This window comes from Chroicocephalus ridibundus, chromosome 8 (assembly GCF_963924245.1).
Source record: "Chroicocephalus ridibundus chromosome 8, bChrRid1.1, whole genome shotgun sequence".
NCBI lineage: Eukaryota > Metazoa > Chordata > Aves > Charadriiformes > Laridae > Chroicocephalus > Chroicocephalus ridibundus.
In genome coordinates this window covers 7,558,576-7,572,885 of record NC_086291.1, presented here as the reverse complement: position 1 = coordinate 7,572,885, position 14,310 = coordinate 7,558,576, and the positions used below count along the sequence as shown (strand labels likewise).

Here is a 14,310-nt window from a genome sequence, read left to right as displayed (position 1 = left end):
CTAATTCAAGATCATACTTGAAATCCAGTAAAATCTTCAATAGGCACTAATTTGACGACACAATGTCCAGCTAATACAGCAGTTAGAGATTTAGCCATTCCTCGTACAGCTTACTATATGCTCTGACAGAAATAGTACAAGCGATACCACTGCTGAAACAGCAACAGTCTTCATTATAAATTAAACACATCAATATTGTAATGTGTATTGTAAATTTGACCAAAATGAGGGTTGAAACTTAATATCTTTACAAAGTAGTGGGCAGAAAGGCTTCTACCACAGTTTCTTCTGTTCCCTTTTTCCTTAGGCAGGTTGTCTATACTATAGATCCAGAGAATGCATGGTTCACTTTTATGAAACAATTACAAGTCTATTATGCTTTAAATAAATGGAAAATGCTTAAAAAAAATATGCAAATCTACACACTGAATTCCCAGCATTCCCCTAATCTAGAACTAATTCATTCTGCACTTCACAAAGATTACTAATTCATTTCAGAATTATAAGATACATGAAGTAATTAGGTAAAAGAGAATATTATTGACCATTTGAATTTTTTTCTTCTCATGAAATGGTTTGTCTTTAAGACAAACTCATGACTATTAATGGCATGATGCCATTTTTATGGCATTGCTGTAAATCTTGATAGCAGCAACTGTTTCTTCTTGAGACTTTCCTTTTTTTGTTCTCCTAATTATTTTCATCTTATATATTCTTACCTTCTTAATTTTCTTTCATTTTCAACTAGTCTTAATTACAACAATGTCCAAATGGTTTGGAAATTACGAAAATAAAATACAACTGATACAATAATGTTGGTCATAAGACAAAAAGCCTAACTTTCCCAAATCACAGTCACCTACAACATGCACCCCAGTCTTCAAGCTGAGCAACGATTCAGGCACTGACACAGCAAAACACTTACAACACACATTTACATTCATCCTTGTTCAGGACAACACAATAGTCGTGTTTAATTTCACACTAGTAGTTAAAAACTTTACTAAATTTAAATCATATTCCGCTTGGTTTCACCAGTAACCTCTCTCATGTATGTGAACTACAGTGACAAGACCACTGGTGGGAGAACAGAGATCTCAGCTGGGTTATAGTACAGGGACTGCCAGTAGGAAATGAGTCAAAAGCCTTAACAACAGTGGAAAATCAATCGTATCTGAAAAGGTGATAATGATTTTGCCCTCAGAGTAGATAGGGACAGAGATGATCCGACCGTGTTATTTAACCATGATTAAGCCACATTTAAAACTGTTCTAACCAAAATAAGCATTTTGATGCCTTTGTTGCTATGGAAAAGATCGCAAATTATTGACAAATAGAGTGAGAAGGAAGTGCAAAGCATTACTTGCCTACAGCTGTATCAGCTGTGTGCTGTAAGGGAGACTGCAGGTTGCACTTTGTGAAAGCTATCAGATAGCACATTGCAGCATTCTTGCAGCAGACAGAAGGAATTTGGTGTGATTCTGTAGGAATCTCTACAGCTACTCTGTCTGCTGCACTCCCCATTCTCAGAACCACAATCCTGCTGCATATCCATAAATGAGAATCCACCACGTGGGATTATTTTTGATTTACAGCTCTGCAGCAGGGAGAGGACTCTGTTCTGTTACTCGGCCAACTATTGCACAGCACCGGCAGGCACAATGTTCCTTTAGTGCAAAACACATAATCCCACTGGTGTCAACATGTAAGACTGAGGAATGTTGCCTTAGAACCTCTCTTTGTTTTCTGGAATCCTGAATTACTGACATGTAATTAAATGTTTTCATTCTTATAAATCAGTTTGGTACTATCAATGATAGTAACGTAACTTGGCTGATGAGATAGTGCCTAAAATATTTTCCTTCATGAAAAATGTTTTAAACACATAAAATAAATATCACTGCTAAATATCAAAGACTGAATATTATAACATTGCTGTGAAGTATGTGTCTTGTGAATAGTTCACAATTTAACATATGTTCCTATTTGGTTGCACACGCAATTGAAACATGAAATGTCCTTAAAGATGACCAAATTATTTGCTTAATGACTGTTTTGTTTTGTTTTGTTAGTTTGTTGGGTTTTTTTAAGAGTAAGTTGCAGAAGTAACACAGCAGTGATTCAGCCTTGATGGAAATATGTAAGGTTTGCACGTGACTGATGAGATGCAAAAGAGCATTAATTGAATTTGAACTCCATCAGCTGACAAGGACTTGCTTACCTCAGTGTCACCTTATGCTTCTTTCCTATTATCTGTAATAAAAGATATTTCATCAGCTTTGCCTGTTGTGTTCAACAGATGTAGCTACAAAAGTCTGGTGCCCATTCATAAAACAAGTTTCTTTGAGTTTTAGTAGCAATTAAAGCAGCCATGGAAAATACTTCCAGTGTAATAATGTGAAAACTATGTCATGTGTTTCAGTAGTTTCACAACAGCTTTTCAATTAAACTTTCTCAGTTTACAAATAAAATTACATTTAAATATATTCTGGCCTTAAAAATGCACCCCAGAATCTCAAAGACAAGCTGAGCTAACTCCTGCTGTTATTGATAATATTAATTTCAATTAGATGCACAAAAGCTGAGAAGCAATTGAAGACTGTATCGGTGTATCTATACATAAATATCTACATCAGATTACCAAAATTATTGATGATGATGCGCAAGTATCAAACCAGCCAGATTTTTCTGATTCCCATATCAATTTAATTTGTGTAAACATTACAAATTTGTCCTTCTTTAGAAGGATAAACCCGCCAAGGTGCTTAGAAAACAGATATGATGTATAAAAATGAAACAAAGGACACTGAGGTCCAAAAGAGGAAAGTATCAAGGTTTTAGATATAAGACAGAGGAAGAAGCCATATAAGCCAGATAAGATCAGATAGCTAGATGAGTTTTGCAGAAACAGAGGATGTATTCTTCCTAAAACAATCTCCATGAAAAAAGGCATTTGGATTACATACAAATCTGAAACATTCTTGATTGTGAGCCTCTTCCTGTTTACAGAAGAGATATATTTTGTTCCTGTTCAAATCAAGTTTACCCTAGAGATTTTCCTTAGAGAAATATTTGTAAAAAATTATTTAATGCATTTCTGTCTCCTTTCCTTGTGATAGCATTAGATGATGGTAAATTACATCTATACAGATACGCATGAGAAAAAAATAGTTCAAAATCATCAGCAGAGCTATTTAGTTAACTGTAAAATTAATAAATAGATGAGTTAGTTAATTTAACTCCAATTCTCCTAAGTCGGGAATAAATCCAAGGCCAGCAGTGGGTCTCCTAGATGGGACTACAAAATAAATCCATTAGCTAGATGGCACAACTATCGGCCCAAAAATATAAACCATACAGGTACCTTATAGAGACATCAAGGTCATGAAAGCCTATGTTGTTGTATTTATAAATACAGGTACCTGCTCTTTATTCTTGCTTTTCAGTATCCTTATTTTTGTAGTTGGGTTTCTCAGGTATGCAAGATGTCTGTTAACTCTAAACAACAAAAGTTTGTGACAGGGCCGGATGATATCACAAAGCCTATTGTATTAAAATAAAAGTCAACATAATATCTAATTCTGATAATTTCAAATCCCATCTTCCAGTATATGGAGTTCCTACAATCACAACTTAAAAATCTACAGTTATCCTCAATATAGGATTGAGACTTGTGTTTACAGAATAATTTAAAAGATTAAGTGAGTTACCAACATTGTCATGCAGACACAGGCTTTGCAAAACCTTGGTGTGATAGATCTCTGTCTTTTGCAAAAATAAAGCACAGGAAACAAAAGTGCTATGCATGGCATCTCAGAAAGACTAGTTACTAATTAAAAGAATGAGGCAGAAGACCAGGGAGTGGTGGTGGAGTTTTTTGGGGTTTTTTTGACTGTATCATGTGCATTGGAGAGCAAATTGGAGCAGATCCTACAGCCCAGCTTTTTTTCCTGCCAGTGAGGCTTGAAAAGGGAAAAGTATCCTAAAATCGCTTCAGGATAGGGATAAGGATACTTTTGATCGTCTCAAGCACAGAAGCTTGGATCACTTCCTTGGGTTTCTAAATCACTTAATAGGTATGTTTCCAGTCAGGTAACTGTCAATTACTGTATTTTAATCTAATTCCTACTTCAAGAAATGTGGTAGAGGCGGGACTGGGGCCTATATAACAACTGGCACAGACGAAAGCCAGCCAGATGGCATTAGTCTGTAAGACTTCTCTTGCCCAAAACCTAGCACCTACGTCCTTGGCAGCTTCTAAAAACAGCAGAGAATCTCTCTCCCCTCTACCACTATCATTATCATACAGCTGACTTTTTTACATATCTGCAGTTCTGTCTCCTGCCCTAGTAGCTTTGTAATAACGTAACAAAGTGTTCATATAAGAAAAGCATTTATTCTAATAACAAGATTCAGAAAGGCAAAATTTTAATTAGACTCCTTTCTTCTTTCAGGTACCTCAGTTTTGTAACATTGCTGAAATAACGTTCATCAATTCCTGTAGATCTTTTGGGATTGCTAATTAAAAATGTAATACAACTTAACACTTGAGTAAGCAATGTAATATAAAGATCTATTTTTGATCAGATAAGCAGATTAAATATATTACAAAAAGTAAAATTCCTAAAGTTTTAGATGTGCATATTGTGCATATACAATTATTTGATTAAATGAACTGTGTGTGCTATTTCTAGCAGGAAGAAATATTTCCAAGCACCTCACTCAACCTAATGTCATAACTAGGCTCTTCATGCACATTGAATAAGATCTGCCCAAACAATATAATAGATCTACATTTGGTCAACACTCTGTTCATAATTTATTATAAACTCCATTACTTTAGTCTGATCCTCATCACCAGAGGACTTAAACTTTGCTGATAATGCAAACAACCTGGGGTTTTGGCTAAAATGAAAACCTGTAAAAAGGAAATATAATAATCTAGAAAGAGGATCTATAACAAAATTTCATTTATCCCTCAAGTCTCCTCGCTGGTTCTAGATTTACCATTACTTCCATCACTGCATTATGTAAGCCAAATTTCCTTCCCTCATACACAAGTGCACAACTGCTACCCAAGCCCATAGTTTCAGTGTATTCCATGAAGAGAAAATGGTCTTATGTCAGTATCTACTGCTTGTAAAGAAATCTCTTCCGTCTCCAGCCAGCATGTTACTCAACAGCCGCAACAGAGCTGCACAACACTGATGAGAGGGAAGTAATGTGTTCCACTGAAAAACAGACAAGGAAATGCCTAAAACTGCAAGTTGACTGAACGAGCAAAAGGAACTGAGTCAGCATTCTGGGGAAAGGAAGGAATAGGGAGGGGTGGAACAAACAGTATATTCTTCCAAAAAAAAGTATGTTCAAAGCAGATAACATATGAAAAAGGTTAGTGCTACTAGTATGCCATAAATAATATAAAATTTATCTAATGGACCATTAAAGTTTACGGATCAAATCCTCTTTCCTGGCCAAGATGTACTTGTATAACAAAGGCTCTCAGAGTTGGTTATAGCTTTCTGATTCACTATCCAGTTCACCTCTAGCATTGTGATGGGACTGGAGATGATTCATTAACAGAGGGAGCCAAATTGCAGTTTCTCTACCCTACAATCCCTTTACGACACTGTTTAAATGGGCTTTAAAACTGGTTACTATATCAGCTCTTAGTCCATTAAGAACTCTTAAGTCTGATAGAGAAATTTCCTAACTGGGACCCTTGGATGGTTTTCTCTTATTTTGCACTGCCTGAACACTGTACGAGGGAGATTGGACAGTGAATATGGCCTTAGGCTTTCCACTTACAACCTTCCTCAGGTTACTCCAGCTGTATGAATGCTTCAATTTCTCCACAACAAACAGAGTTTATTCAGATGTATGATTGCACATCCATGTTTACAGATCACTAAACTGCAAATCCAATTCAAGTTTCTAGTGTTCGGGGGAACAGTATCCCTGGATGCAATGTGCCCTCTGAGCATGCATAATTTGAAACAGATGGCTCAACAGATGAGCTGCCAAACACACAAGGCCAATTCAAATGCCATCCAAAAGTAAAAGTTAAGTGGGATAAAAGTTTTCCTTGTCCCACTTTAGATAAACATAGCCTATCTGTTTGGAAGATGCTCTTTTCTCATTTTCTGCCTTTCTACTTAGTCTTTTCAAGTATGGCATGCTCTCAAAAACAAATTCAGTTTTACTAGCTACCAAGATTGTATCATATATGTTCCAATTCTTTATTTTTTTTTGTTTTGTTTTTAATAAAGCTCCAGCCTCTGGAGTTAAGAGCTTGCATGGGTTATTTGAGCTTTAATTCAAAAAAGCTGACAAGAAAGCAGTGAAATATAGGACTTTTCTGGCCTTCAAGGTTGCCAAGAAAAGCTTGAAAATGTGAACCCTGAAAGTTCAGAGAACAAAATTCCCTTTTAACTTATGCTTTAGTTGGCAGGGCTTAAGCAGAAATAAATAATTTAAAATGTCTGGAATATGAAGTCTACTGATTTCCCATTTAAACAATCTGATATAGGAACAGCTACCAGAAAGTTCTCCCCAGCTTGTAATACTTCCTAGCCTTTCCACAGGACCCGCTGCCAAACACTTGGTCCATGGCTTGCCTAAGTGGAGACGTTGTTCCTGCTGGCATTATTATGCCTCAGGCAATGCCTTCACTGTAAAGTAAAACTGATTTAAAGCTACCATATGTCTTGATTTTCCCAGATATGCCAGTTTTTTCCATCTGGATTCTTTTCCTGAGGACACACACACATCTATGTGCATCTATATCTGTCTATTAATCTGTCCATCTCCCCAAACTCTATCTTGTTGTCTGAATTTCTTAACATCAGGAATCCTGACACAATACCTTCAAAAAACCCAGAGAATGGCAGATTGCATACTGCAAATGAAAAAAAATTCGAATATTTCCAAGAAGGAATTACACTGTCTGAGCATTCACTATACAGAATATGCCCATGTTGCTACTGGGAACAGAAATGACAGCCATCACTTCAGTCAGCCAAGCACTACTAAGATCAGTTACACTGCAGAATATCACCTATGCTTCACACAGTCGCTGCATCAGCTGACACTGCTGACACTGAATATCCCCAGAAATATTTAAAGTACTACAGTGCTACAATTAAGGATTTGTGGGTATACAGGATTCAAGCTAAAAACCAGAAAGACATTGTAAGTTTACCTAACTCTACAGCCAAGCCAAATACTCAGGGTATAAGACTGGTCCACCACCTATAAGAAAAAGAACATTGTCCTCCTCATGTTTTAGAAAATCAGTGAAATGAGTAAATTTAACGCAGCAACTCTGTAGTGATTAAATATGAGACATCACCCCTGATATTTAACAGATTAAATTCCCATCCAAAAGTGTAAAGCCAAGTAGACATAACTTTTACAGACAGAATGGGTTAATGTTATCAATATAGTTGGATGAGGGAAAACTGGGTAGGATTTTGTTTTGTCTAAAATTGTCAGATATGTAAACCAAAATCTGAAAGACTGATAAGAGAACAGTCCAATTGCTAGTCATTTTGCTGTATTCAGAAGCGATGCATCTTTTCTCTAGTTGGCATACTAGAAACAGCATAATTAGAACTAGTCAGCATGAACTGGAGAGTGTAATACTAATGAAAAGCTCAGATCCTCCTCTTTTCTTACACAATATGAATAGCAGAGCTCAACTTTGGTTATTTACATGCTTTAATCTTTAATTCAATGGGACAAATCTTGTTCCTGATTATGTACATGTAACCACATCAACACCAATGGAACACACAAATATGAACAACTTTTGGCCTGTTCGGCCTGAACTGGAAACACCCAACTAAACTCATGCTTTCATTTGTTGTTGTTTATTTTGAAAGGCTTAATGCTGATAATCTACAAACGATATTGCAAACTTAACAGGTAAATTAAACCAAACTATCTATTGTGTATATTTCAAGTAAATACATAACTGTAAGAAACTACGAAATCCTAAACATTACCAATTTCAGCTTATGCTATGGAAATCAAAGTCTCACTGTATACTGCAGACTATTTTTATAGTTAGACTTCTTTGTTAGTATATTCCTCACAAGTTTATTTTAAAAAATTAATTATCTTGGGCAGTGGAAAGCAAATGATGTAACTGTCCATTTTCTGACAATTGTCCAGGGAATTTGGTTAACTCCAGTAGCATTTACAGACTTTAATATTAATGTTATTGTAGCATTTGCTTAGAAGTTACGTTGCAGTTACTGTTCAAATTAAATAGTGTATCAGGGCACTGGGAAGTACAAATAAAACACACCGATCTTTTGAAACTTAGAGGCAAACAGATGCAATAAGGCCTGGATTTGCATCAAGTTCTTGGTTTACAAACTGAGGAACAGAGTCGCCATCCTGTGTGTGCTGCTCTCTGTGAGCTGAGTAGGATTCCCTTTGTTTCAGCCCGTGACATCTGGGCTTATTTCAGCAGTTCTGAGCAATTTCAGCCTCAGCAAAAGTCAGTGAAACTGCTAATGTTAAAAAATGGGCAAAATAAGGTTTGACTATTACAATGTAAAATTAGGCTACAATATCATTAAAGATTCCCACAGAAATTCCACACTTACTGGGGAAGAAAACCCCAAAGCCCCCCTTGAAAGAGTACCTATAGAGTCCCTCAGCTAATGCTGTGAAAATGAGAACATAATATAAGAATAGAAGTAGTGGCTCATAACAAAGGTCTAAATAGCCCAGCGTCCTGTCTCCAGCAGTGGCAGTAGCTAGCAGCTGTGGAAGACAGTAGGAGTAGATAAACATGCAGTGAGACTGCCCTGGTGTGCTTCCCAAACCTCCTATAATTTACAGCTCAGAAGTCACCTGAGCTAGAGTTGTTTAATTGGCGTGAGTGGTTGTTTTAGTCTAGACAGCTGATGAATTCATCCTATAATATGTCCCAAGCTTTTGTCTTCATACTGATAAGGTTGGAAACCTTGACAGGGTGGGCTTTCCCCTGACCTTTGAACTTGGGTTTTCCTGCTGCTGATACCAAGCTGATGAAGCTGCAGGAGGCGCTGCTGTGAACCGAAGTCTCACTTCATCTGGAAATCAGATGTGGCTGACCCTGCACATGAGTCTGCTAGTTCACACATGACCGGAATAGTCTCCTGACAGCTCCCAAGAGCTGTAAAAGTAGCAAAACACCCATCTACTCTCTAAACTGAGGTCCAAGAGCAAATCATGATTTTGGGGAAACAATTTGAGTTTATTCTGACAATTCCGGTGGCTACTTATTTTTCTTCTACTAAATCAATTCTCCACTTCTTTCTCCATTTCTCATGAGAGAGACAGAGAATTGAGTACAATGAAAACATAATTTCTGCATTTTCACTTATATCAGAACAAGGAGGAAGTAAATCCTTTAAGCAGGCACCAAAAAGGATTATTTTAATTCTCAGATAAGAAGAAAAAGACTTCTCCAATTTTTGGTAGGATAAACCTTGCTACCTTTGTCTCCCATTCTTATACAAGAAACAGTAACCCTAAAGAAAGATATTTTTGACATCCCCAAAACAAGGCAGTTATCAGGTGAGGGATTATACTTTATACAGGGATCCTCCTACATACAAATCACTAGGAGTGATTCTAGATCTAAAGTAAAATGATTTGGCCTTAAATCCTAGAATGAAGTGCACAAGGAGCTGGAAAGTGATTCTAAATTGACACAACTGAAACCTAGCTTTAATAGATACCCCTTTAATACTTCTAGCTATGGAAATATAAAATGAATAATAGAAGCACTCATGGGATAGTGCTCATTCTATACAGCTGTGTTTTATGTTTGATTGCTCAGCTCTAGGTCTCCTTGACTTTACTTTTACCCTCCCTTTCATCTCCTTAGATTTCCCACCCAGTACCCTAAAAATTACCATAGTCAGATTTATGCTTGAGTCTAATACATTATTTCTGCTATTCACCTGGGGAAAAAAAAAAAAGGAAGGAAAAAGATATTTTTTATTTTTCCTCCAGATTTTAATAAGATTCTACCAGACAGCATGGATACTGTTCATAACAGCCTAATAATATGCATATATTCTGGAACCTACTTGTATATGTCTATACACTATCTTTAAATACTAGCTTTGATATTGCTGTATTTATTAATAACAAATAAATATAGTGTATAAAGAAAAGATAAATACTCCTTACTGAAAATAAACATAGCATATAGTCCTTATGATTAGGGATAATACTCTTTAAAATATTAATCAGTTCTTACCTTTTCCCTTGCTAAATTTGCTACACATCAAACTCTACTGTAAATAGTCTAATTTTGTGAGACATTGCATTCTTTCCAAACAAATTGACTGCAAAGAGCAAGTAACCTTATTTGAAACATATTAATAGGCCAAACACTAGGAAAAGAGGTGATGGTGGGAAAGCTTTGGGAAAAGAGATTATGCTTATTTGCCTTTTTGTACTGAGGCTTCAGTGAAGTAAATATTCCAGTTGAGCAGCATTCCTCTATACCTTTTCAAAGTCTCTGTGGAGACTAAAGTAGAAATCACTTATTTGCGGTTGAGAAAATAGCATGGACTTCTGCATTAAATTTTAAATAAATTCTGCCCACGGGATGATAAGATGCTTAAATCAAATGATGAGACGTTATCCATCTACGCAATGCATTAGGAATATAAAATGTGATTCAGCATGCTGTGAACTCTAAACTCTTGTACTCAGCAAAGACATCAGGCCTGTTTTCTCAAGACTACAATATGATTTGCTGTAAGTTTTATAATAAAATAATACTAAGATTACAGTGAGTTGTTCACCCTGCAAAATTCATTCCAGCATTTTTCTAGTTGCTAGACTAGATTTCCAGATTACCAGAGCTCAGTCCATGTGCAGATGGAAAATAGATCATAAAACTGTTCCTTCAGTATAAAGGCTAGGCAAATCTTTTAATTCTTTTGGAGTACATTTATTGTATATTTAAGTTACACATTCTGTTAAAAGGTGCCTTCCCTATTAAATTGCTTTTAATTTTGTTTTGCTGTTAATTTTGTCTTGCTGTTAATGCCTTCATCTCTGAACACTGAAAGATCTCAAGTGTGACAGGAGCATGTGGGAGGAATTTTCTGCTCTCCTCTGCGTAAAAGCAGTACAGAAGATATCCACATTTCTACATGGCAAAGACCCTCAGCAAGTTCAGAAATGTACTTCTTGAAGAAATGCTGACTCCTAAAATGTCAGTTTACATCTCTTGCAACTGCCAGATAAGGCTGTTATGTCAAACTTTCCTGCAAAACTGTAACCTGAATTTACTCTTTTATAAGACCGTAACAAAAATTAAGTTATGCTATTGTTATAAAGCTACTCAAATTTATAATGCTCTTAAAATGTGTTTCTCTGTAGACCTTGTAACAGGATTTGTTCAGTGAGTCACTTGAATTGCTTAACTGAATACCATCATCACACTGCAACATCTGACAAACTTTTCCTAGTCCTGTAAAGTATCAGTGCCAGTGAGGTGAGTCAGCTGCGTCTTTGCTGCATCATCCACCAGACATACAGCACCACTTGAGAGCATTAAATAACTATAGATAAAATAAATCTTAAGTTTCATAATCATCTCTACCTATTTTAAATGCAAGAAGGATTCTCCATCCCTTTCTTAAATGGTACCACATTTTGGCTGAACACATTCCATGTGTTTTGGGGAAATACTCTCCAGTGCAGCTCTAAACACGCCATAAAAAGGACGAGAATCTGGACAATAGTAAGGCAGATTTTACAATGCTCAGAAAGAAAAGTCCCTTCTCTTGTGAAACCTAGTGCAAACACAGACATAAGCTATTAATAGAAACAGAACAGGGACTCTGAGGCCTGAGGACTTTAATTCCATACAACCTGTGGTAATTTGATTTCTTCTAGTGTAGGCTAATATGAAGTCATTTAGAAGACTCAAAAAGGTCTGCTTAGCCCTCCATGAGGTTCCATGACTGAAAGGAATTTATGACAATTAAGATCAGAGAAAAACTAGATTAAAATGGACAGGATTGGGAAAATTTATTACAAATGGCTTTTATTTGCTGGGATCGTACAGGAATTGGCAAGAAAGGCCCAAGGCAGAATTACTTGTTTGCCTCAGAAAGACACAGAACCAACTACTGTCTTCATTCCACTATACTGCTGATTTTTTTTTTCATAAACATTTGTATTAAAAACAGTGACAGTATAATAAATCTATTAATAAAATCTACTTACAATGGCACTTATTGGCATACTTCATTTAATTATCGTCTTTTAAGAATGACTGTTTGTAGGGTAAAGGTGATTCTCTCCCATCTATCTTCCTCTCTGTAACCCCTAAACCAAACATAATTCTGGAGAAATAAAATAAAAAAATGTTTAGGCCCTGACATTGTTCCTGTTCTTAGTGTAATCAACAAATGCATAGAGGGACTAGAAAATACCTTTAAAGGGCAGTAGCAGGAGACTGAAGATGACACAGAAGCCTTCGTCTTCTGCTTGATTGTAGTTTATTAGTGCATTTGTTACCCACAAAAAATCAAATGGATGAAATTTTTTCCTGCAGGTACAAATAAAAGATGTTACTTGCTGCCAAAAAGCAGAAAAAGAATCATCCACCATCTTGCTAAAACATAATTTCTCAGTTATGATGGTTATGTTGTCGGTAGTTGACACAGTGACCTGACAGAACAAGAAATATAAAATGAGACTACCAGCCCATTCCTGAAGTGAGAAAAGAGAAGGAAACAAACCATCATTTGTTCTCTTCTCAAATGGCTTCCTTATGTTCCACAGAACCCCAAGCAATTGCAGCTGTTGGGAGAAGCTAAAGCTACTTTCACTGCTGCCAGTCACACTCCCAGACACCCTTAAGGAAACCCACAAGCCACACAACTTCATCACTGAGGTTCCTCAATGTTATATCAGCTATAACTTCAGGAAAATTTACAATAGAAAAGCATTTTCCTCTTACAGAATCAGACCTTCAGTATACTCCTGCTTCTCATTCCCTCTACCCTGGTCCTTCACTGGTATTTAAATTGGCAGCACCTTCCTCTTGGCTAGAAACAACACAGATTTAAACTGTAATGGCCCAAAAAAACCCACATGTAATTTACAGAACACACTTGGCCAAAGGAAAAGAACATAGAAGAAATTTTAAAGAGTAGGGTCAGAGTTGGGATGTCCTGGAAAACACAGTAAGAACTGGGCATATCTGAGGTTTCCCCCAACATTCCTGCTGGGACAGTTTGAGTACTCCAGAGGCCACTTTATGGTTTAAACATTGTGGCTGGTCAGGAAATCTGTGTGTGGCTGGGGCACTACAGCAAGAAAATTTAGTCAAGGCCTCTGTGTGGCAGGAGAATGATGCTGGACAAGATTTTCAGCTGATGGAGCAGTGTATAAAACAAAGGCAGCACAAGGTAACCACTGCTGCTTTCTGCCCAGTTCTGTTGATCTCTGTAGTACATAATTCTCTCAGATGACAGTAAGTACTCTACCTGATGTTAAAGAGGGTGACATACTAGTCTAATTTAAGTTTTGTAAAATACGGAGAACATCACAATAAAACTGTCTATAATTATAGAAAATAACAGCTCTTTGTAACTGTTCCAAATTGGATACAGACAGAACGTATTAAAGCAAACTAAATTCTTCTATTAAGGAAGTAACTTCTATTTCAAGTAATATTTTATTCAAAATCATTGATGCTGATGATGTAATATACAAAGTATATAAAGGTAGGTTATATCACAGTTGTGGCTGATTTCAGTTTGTTGAACTAAAATGTTTGCACTAATCTTTGAAAACAATTTGAACAGGCACCTAGAATCTTTATCAGAAGGATCTAGTCAATCAAGCCTAATTCCTTCAACAATGCCCTCATGAACCATGTTCAATATATACTGGAGTAATCCGATATACACAGAAGACACATCATCCTGGCACGTCAAGAAAGTACATAAAACTGTATGATACTGTATCCTGAATGCTGATAACAGACTATAATTTTGTATTTATTTCAATTTGTGTGGGTTTTTTTGAAAAACAATGATTCTCTGCTCTCTGCCAAATTACCTAAAGAGAATATCCACACCACATTTCTAAAAGAAACCTCAAGATGTATTCCCCTTTAACACCTATTAACGCAACTTTTCCATCCACTCTAGGGCTTTTAAGGTCTAGCTAAATTGAGTTAGCTAAAATACATGCTTTTCCTAGTGGAGACAAGTCTTTGGCACATTTCCGCTCAAAAACAAGTCAAAGAGAACAAAGAACTAGTAAGATATT

At 36.4% G+C, this 14,310-nt stretch overlaps 1 protein-coding gene across 1 annotated transcript in view; it reads right to left on the bottom strand.

Moving 5' to 3' along the window:
* The window catches only part of EPS15 (epidermal growth factor receptor pathway substrate 15), a 74,432-nt gene that overhangs the window by 58,309 nt on the left and 1,813 nt on the right, over positions 1-14,310 (bottom strand). Inside the window, exons 2-3 of the mRNA XM_063343099.1 lie at positions 12,462-12,577; positions 12,253-12,371 (exon numbers count right to left, since the gene is read on the bottom strand). The gene's annotated coding sequence lies outside the window, so the exon portion shown is untranslated. The remainder of the gene's footprint in view (positions 1-12,252; positions 12,372-12,461; positions 12,578-14,310) is intronic.